The sequence below is a fragment of the Capra hircus genome, chromosome 19 (genome assembly GCF_001704415.2).
Source record: "Capra hircus breed San Clemente chromosome 19, ASM170441v1, whole genome shotgun sequence".
Taxonomy (NCBI): Eukaryota; Metazoa; Chordata; class Mammalia; order Artiodactyla; family Bovidae; genus Capra; species Capra hircus.
The window spans coordinates 59918891-59926906 of record NC_030826.1 but is presented as its reverse complement, the minus strand read 5'-3'; positions in this window follow the sequence as shown (position 1 = coordinate 59926906).

Genomic DNA, 8016 nt, shown 5'->3' with positions numbered 1-8016 from the left:
TGCTACACAGAACACAGCTGCTATTAATAGCTCCAGAGGGTTGTTTTCAAGTGAATTCTTTCCTCCTGCAGTGATTCTCTATCTAATAGTCGGTAGAAAAGGATTTTTATCTGTTTTGGGGGAAAATAAGAACATATAGAACAAATCTACTTTTTAATTCCTTTGTTATGATATACGCTTCCCCTCAGCAAGTATCCAGAACAAGAACAATTCAGATGCAGTAAAAAGGGTCCTCGTTCTCAAATGGTCATCCGACTGAAGACCAAAAGAACAGGACACGCTGTGTGTGTAATTGTTTCCCTTGGCTTGTTGGGCTTCCCTGATGGCTCAAGCAGTAACGAATCTGCTTGCAGTGCAAGAGACAGGGGTTCAATCCCTGGGTCAGGAAGATCCCCTGGAGGAGGGCATGGCAATCCACTCCAGTATTCTTGCCTGGAGAATCCCATGGACAGAGGAGCCTGGTGGGCTACAATCTATGGGGTCGCACAGTCAGACATGACTGAGCATGCAGGCTTATCTTTTTCTTCCCTTGGTTTACTAGGCTTCATGGTAAATTCCCATTACTAGAATTGCATCATTAGCATATAGTGCGGTCCATGGGGTCGCGAAGAGTCGGACACGACTGAGCAACTTCCCTTTCACTTTTCACTTTTATGCATTGGAGAAGGAAATGGCAACCCACTCCAGTGTTCTTGCCTGGAGAATCCCAGGGACAGGGGAGCCTGGTGGGCTGCCATCTAAGGGGTCACGCAGAGTCAGACACGACTGAAGTGACTTAGCAGCAGCTTTATGTTAGAGAGCTCTGAAGAGAACCCTGCTCCCTAGAAAGTGGGCACCATGGCCTTTTACCAATAGCATAAAGATGTCACCATCCGAGCTCTACAATTTCAAGCGATTTTATTTTATGACTTTTAAATGCCCACTGAGCCCTGCTTGATGTAGAGGTACTGATTTCTTCTACACACAGAGCAGGTGCTGCTTTTTGGAAGTTGGAAGGATAACAAGATTAGATTTTCCAGCCCACCTGTAGCACGCAGATGCCATTCCTGGGGTTTGGGGAGTTGCAGTCAGTTTCTGGCACCACCACTTTGCTGCGTGTGGCACTTGTTCAGACAATTCTCAGGTTTCACTGAGCTTATGATTTTCCATCTGGTTGTTTTGGAATAACTTCCCTTCTTTGTTCACTGACCAACCCAACAAATAGTAAACGGTGAGGAACAAAAATATTCAGGATCCGGGTGCCAGGATGGCTGTGTTTCTGTGACAGAATTTGGCTTCATTTTTAGAAATAACACACATTTTTTCCACCCCTCCAAATACTACCATCATCATCTCATCCCGAGTTGGGACAAGCTAAGGGAGCAGGTCCATGTGTAAATTCTATTCTCTACTCACTACCATTTGTGTGTGTGTCTTCACTTGCTAAATTGTATCCAACTCTTTGAAACCCCATGGACTATAAAATGCCAGTCTTCCCTCAAACACAAATAATTTCCAACTCACTGTGTTGAGAGACCATATTATTTGTTGCAGATGAAAATCCCACTCCTGAATTAGAATGTATACACTTAGAGCTCGGTTTACACAGAGAATTGATTGGCATGTTCTAGGCCAGCAATATTACCAAATATCTGAATCACATATTACACAGCTACCTTTCTGGTAAAGTAATTTGACTTGGTTCATTCAAATCTGTTACAACACTAAAAACTGTATGATAATCAGGTTGTATGTTAAAAAGAAAGTAAGAGAGAAGGAGGTGACTAAAGCTCTAGCTTAAGCTCCTTGAATAATACGTTCCAAATAAATGTCTGGATGGTATTATGGAATGTTCATGGAATTTCTAGACTGGAAGAAATCTTAGATTTTACTTTAGTCATCTTCATTTTATAGATGAAAAACAGAGAGGAAGGAAAGTTAAATGACATCCCAAGGTCACAGTTTAGTAAGTGGCAAAGTTGGGACCACAGGCTAGAGCTCTCAATTGTAAGACCAGTGGTTTTCAAAATATATAATCCGAGTGTGTCTTCAACATTTTCCATTTCAATTGTATTTAATATACATCTGCTGTTTCCCACACTGATATGTTCACGCATCTCATTTGAATGCTCTGTAAAGCCCAGACATGTCAATTGCTTGATGAGATTGAATAAAATGACCCAGAATCTACCTTTTATTATATTTCAGAAATCACTTCTGCAATAGTTAGTTTTTACATTTTACTGACAATAACTGTGCATTTGTGTTGTCAACAGTAGTATGCAATTTCTTGCTCTTTTTATGTTCAAATTACTTCCATTTGGGAGCTTCAGCTGGCTGTTCCCGCTTCCGGACCCTTCTCATGTTTTGTCTCCTCTTCCCCGGGGACCTGGACAGCCCATCACCTGTCACAGGTTTAGTGCTGATCGGACAGGAGTATTTGCGACTGCTTACTGCTCTCTGCTTTCCTCCAGGTCCTGAGACCAGAGCAGAGCCAAGTAAGTGAACTTGATACAATGCTGCCTGGCCCCATATGCTGCCCAGCTCAGTCTCGGCTTCTTGAATTCCTAGGGTCCACTCATCTTGGGGCACTCTCTCTTTACCTAAGTCACCCCAGGTGGTATTACAGGCAGGCCATGATGCTGTATTCCAATAGCTGGGTTATGCTAGAAATTACAGTCATATGAGAGAAATCTCCTATGTAGAATGACACAATGGGAACCCAGAAAGGGTAGGGCATTAGAAATGTGAGTTCCCACTTTAAAAATAATCTGAGTTTTTAAATGTAATGTGGTTCTCTTCTTCGCTTAAAACTCCAGAAATCTAGCGGGGAATGCTGGGAATGCTTGGACAGTTAGACAACAGTGAAGTCTCAGGCTTTGATAATCTCTCATCTCTATGGGAAAAAAAAATGAAAGAAGCATGACTCACAGTCATTGATAGTTCACAAAGAATTGTACCATCCTACTCTGAGAAAGCCAAATATACTGGTTCCGTAAAGGGAATGGAAATATTTGTCTTCAAAGAAGTATAGACAAAGGGGTTTAATACCTTTAATGAAACAGTGTTCTCCTATGAAGTATCTGCCTGTTTCTTTTTCACTCACACTGTAAGCACTGAGTCGTAAGGACTGGATCGCCAAGGAAGTCCCTGGCGATGAAATTTTTGTTTTATGCCTCAATCCTATTTTCTTCATAAGTCCTAGCTTTGGGGTTTATTATTATTATTTCGGTAGATTACGGTGACTTTTAAGAACATGCATGTCATGTTGGAGCAGAGCTAACTGCTACACTATGGAGGAGAGCTGAACTGCACCAGGACCCTCTTGCCTTGGTCGTGCTGTTTCCTGTGAAGAAGGATCTGCTCTCGACCCTCACCATCAGCATGAAAATCTCCGTGTTACTTCCTCTTCGTGTCTGAACTTGTCCTCTGGCCATGCCATTCCTCATGGCCCCCAGGCTTCACTGCCCCAGGGTGAACCTCACCAGTTGGCAATGCCTCGGACTCTGAGATGGGCTTTCCAAAGATCAAATGGACTCTTTTCTTGCCTTTTCAAAGAGAGCCACACAGGAAGGAAAACAAGAAATTCAACTTTTAAGCTGGGCTATTCATGGCCTTTGCTAAATCCTGGCAGAGAACCCTGGCTTTTCATTACGATTCATCTCACTGATTTCCAAATGGAATAATGAACCGGCCTTTTGATTAAGGCCATAGCCAAGCCAAGTGGGGTTGCCCAGGTCAGTAAGTGCTGCTGCTATCTGATGAGTGAGAATCGGGTCACTTTTCAGTGTGCATTGGGGAGCTCTGTGTTTTCTTGCAGTGGATTCTATTCTATGAGAAGCGGCTCAAGGGGCGGGAGGAGTCCAGTCTTGCCTTCTCTCTTCAGCTAGCATAGCCTATGCCTCTCTGCTCTGTGGGCGGTCAGAGACAGATAGATGGGCTCAGGAACCGGAAGTGGGGTGTTTGGTATCCTTATTTCCTGCCTTCTGGAGAGTCCACCATCACACCGGCTCCAGAACATTCTATTCCCCAACTGAACTTACTTACCAAGCAGAAATAGAGTCACAGATGTAGAAAACAAACTTGTGATTATGAAGAAAGAAAGGGAGGTGGGGAGAGATACACTGGGAGATTGGGATTGGCTGGTACATGTGACGAGATATAACAGAGAATAAGGACCTACAGCACAGGGGACTCTACCCAGTGGTCTGTGATGACCTTCCTGGGAATGCATTTTAAAAAGGGGGCTATATAGACGTGTATAACTTATTCTCTTTTCTGAATAGCAGAAACTAACACAACATTATAAATCAACTACACTCCAGTAAAAATCAATTATAAAAAAATCACCCCCCACAGAAAGGAACATTCTTTTCCTATAAACAACAGGAGTATGATTTCATTAGTTTCTTAGATTGTCAACTGAAGCCAACACACACTCATGCACACACACACACACACACTCATGCACGCAAACATATATACTATGATGCTTCTTTTTTCTACCAACCCCCACTCCCTCAAGCCTGGAGGAGGAAATGGCAACCCACTCCCATATTCTGGCCTGGAAAATCCCAAGACAGAGGAGCCTGATGAGCTACAGTCCATGGGGTCGAAAGAGTCAGACACAACTGAGTGACTAACATGCACACCCACACCCACACCCACACACACCCACACACACACACACACACACACACTCCCTACAGATATCATTTTACATAAGACTGGAGGATAGATTTATTTAAACTATGTTCTAAATTATTAGGAAACATAACGATTTTTAACACAATCTATTAAAATGCTTTCTGGATAAATAATATAATGCTTTCAGTTCAGTTCAGTTGCTCAGTTGTGCTCGACTCTTTGTGACCCCATGGACTGCAGCACACCAGGCCTCCCTGTCCATCACCAACTCCCAGACTTTTCCCAAACTCATGTCCATTGAGTCAGTGATGCCATCCAACCATCTCATCCTCTGTAGTCCTCTTCTCTTCCTGCCTTCAATCTGTCCCAGCCTCAGGGCCTTTTCCAATGAGTCAGCTCTTTGTATCAGGTGGCCAAAGTATTGGAGTTTCAGCTTGACATCAGTCTTTCCAATGAACACCCAGGACTGATCTCCTTTAGGATGGACTGGTTGGATCTCCTTGCAGTCCAAGGGACTCTCAAGACTCTTCTCCAACACCACAGTTCAAAAGCATCAATTATTCAGTGCTCAGCTTTCTTTATGGTCCAACTCTCATGTCCATACATGACTACTGGAAAAACCATAGCCTTGACTAGACAGACCTTTGTTGGAAAAGTGATGTCTCTGCTTTTTAATATGCTGTCTAGGTTGGTCATAATTTTCCTTCCAAGGAGTAAACGTCTTTTAATTTCATGGCTGCAATCACCACCTGCAGTGATTTTGGAGTCCCCGAAGTTAAAGTCTGCCACTGTTTCCACTGTTTCCCCATCTATTTGCCATGAAGTGATGGGACCAGATGCCATGATCTTCGTTTTCTGAATGTTGAGCTTTAAGCCAGCGTTTTCACTCTCTGCTTTCACTTTCATCAAGAGGCTCTTCAGTTCTTCTTCACTTTCTGCCATAAGGGTGCTGTCATCTGCATGTCTGAGCATAAAATGCTTTAATTTGAGCTAAATTTACTATACAGTTCCTGTAATTTATAAGTTATTGAAATGAATGCATTATATTTACTTACTTGGATATTAGTAAATGTCATCCTTGAAGATATTATTTTGTGTTCAGTCTTGAAATCGTGTCCGACTCTTTGCGACCCCCCATGATCTGCAACAGCACAGGCTTCCTTACCCTCCTCGGTCCCCTGGAGTTTGCTCAGATTCATGTCCACTGAGTCAGTGATGCTGTCTAATCGTCTCATCCTCTGCTGCCCCCTTCTTCTTTTGCTTCAGTCTTTCCCAGCGTTAGGGTCTTTTCCAATGAGTCGGCTTTTCGCTTCAGGGGGCCAAAGAATCGGAGGTTCAGTTTCAGCATTAGTCTTTCCAATGAACTTTATTATAGTTTTAGACTATATCATAGTCTTTGGAGTTTCAGGACCCAGTTCCAACCCTGTAGGGGACAGTTTCCCTCACCAATAAGGGGTGATTCTCCAGACACTGATTGGGTGTCTTATCATTCAGCTCAATTTTGAAATGATGTTAGCATCAGATTCTGCAGGTTAAATGTTCAGCCCTACAAGACTGCCCCCCCTTGCTCCTCAGACACCAGTTATGAGCCCAGGTTGTTAACTGTGTTTCTGACCACCAACTAGCTCCATATTGTAGATTCCAACAACCCCGCTCTGACTCAGAATGTCAACCGTGGGTCCAGGTTGTCACCTGTACTTCTGGCCAACTGGCTATCAATCAGAAATTCCCACAACCTTTTCCTCGGGTTTGACTGATTTGCTAGAGTGGTTCATAGAACTCAGAGAAACAGGACTTACTAAATCACCCATTTATTAGAAAAAGACATAACTCAGGAACAGACAGAAGAGAGGCACAGGGCGGAAAAGGCGCAGGGATTCCATCCCCCGCAGGTGAACCACTACCCCGGGCCTGATACACACTCGTCAGCTTTGAAGCTCTCTGAACCCCATCCTTTTGGGTTCCTATGGATGCTTCATTCTGTGGTCATGATTGGTTAAATCATTGGCCTGTGGTGGTAGGGATTTGACCTCTGGCCCCTCTCTCCTCCCCAGAGATTCAAGACGGTGGAACCAGTAGTCTCAACCTCTAGTCACAGTTGATTACCTTGATAACCAAAACTCCAACCCTCACCAATTTAGGTTACCTGCAGGCTTTCCAAAAGCTATGTTGTTAGCATAATAAAGAAAAGTTTATTGCTCTTATCACAGGAAATTCCAGGCTTTTAGGAGTTGTGTGGCCGGAAGAGATCTTATAAATCCCAACATCACTCTTAGACTGAACTTTTTGCACATCTAATTCCTTACATTATCAACTTTTTTAAAAAGAAAAAATGGTAGTGGGTTAAGGATTGTGATGAGATAGTATATAACTTGTTAGATATATACCATTTAAATATCTTCAGTTCAGTTAAGTTGCTCCGTTGTGTCCAACTCTTTGTGACCCCATGGACTGCAGCACACCACGCCTCCCTGTCCATCACAAACTTCTGGAGTTTACTCAAACACATGTCCATTGAGTCAGTGGTGCCATCCAACCATCTCATCCTTTGTCATCCCCTTCTCCCACCTTCAATCTTTACCAGCATCAGGGTCTTTTTCAATGAGTCAATTCTTCCCATCAGGTGGCCAAAGTATTGGAGTTTCAGGTTCAACATCAGTCCTTCCAATGAACACCCAGGACTGGTCTCCTTTAGAATGGACTGGTTGGATCTCCTTGCAGTCCAAGGGGCTCTCAAGAGTCATCTCCAACACCACAGTGCAAAAGCATCAATTCGTCGGTGCTCAGCTTTCTTTATACTACAACTCTCACATCCATACATGACTACTGGAAGAACCATAGCCTTGACTAGATGGGCCTTTGTTGGCAAAGTAGTGTGTCTGCTTTTCAATATGCTATCTAGGTTGTTCATAACTTTTCTGCCAAGGAGCAAGTATCTTTTAATTTCATGCCTGCAGTTACCATCTCCAGTGATTTTGGAGACCAAAAAAATGAAATCTGTCACTGTTACCATTGCTTTCTCATCTATTTGCCAAGAAATGATGGGACCAGATGCCATGATCTTAGTTTTCTGAATGTTGAGTTTTAAGCCAACTTTTTCACTCTCCTCTTTCACTTTCACCAAGAGGCTCTTTAGTTCCTCTTCACCTTCTGCCATAAGGGTGGTGTCATCTGCATATCGGAGGTTATTGAGATTTCTCCTGGCAATCAGATATCTTTGTTAGAGGTAAACAATATCATCCAGGTATCTTGTTTGTGTGCATGCTAAGTTGCTTCAGTCCTGTCAGACTGTGTGGGACCCTGTAGACTGTGGCCCACCAGGCTCCTCTGGCCACGGGATTCTCCAGGCAAGAATACTGGAGTGGGCTGCCGTTTTGTCCTCCAGAGGGT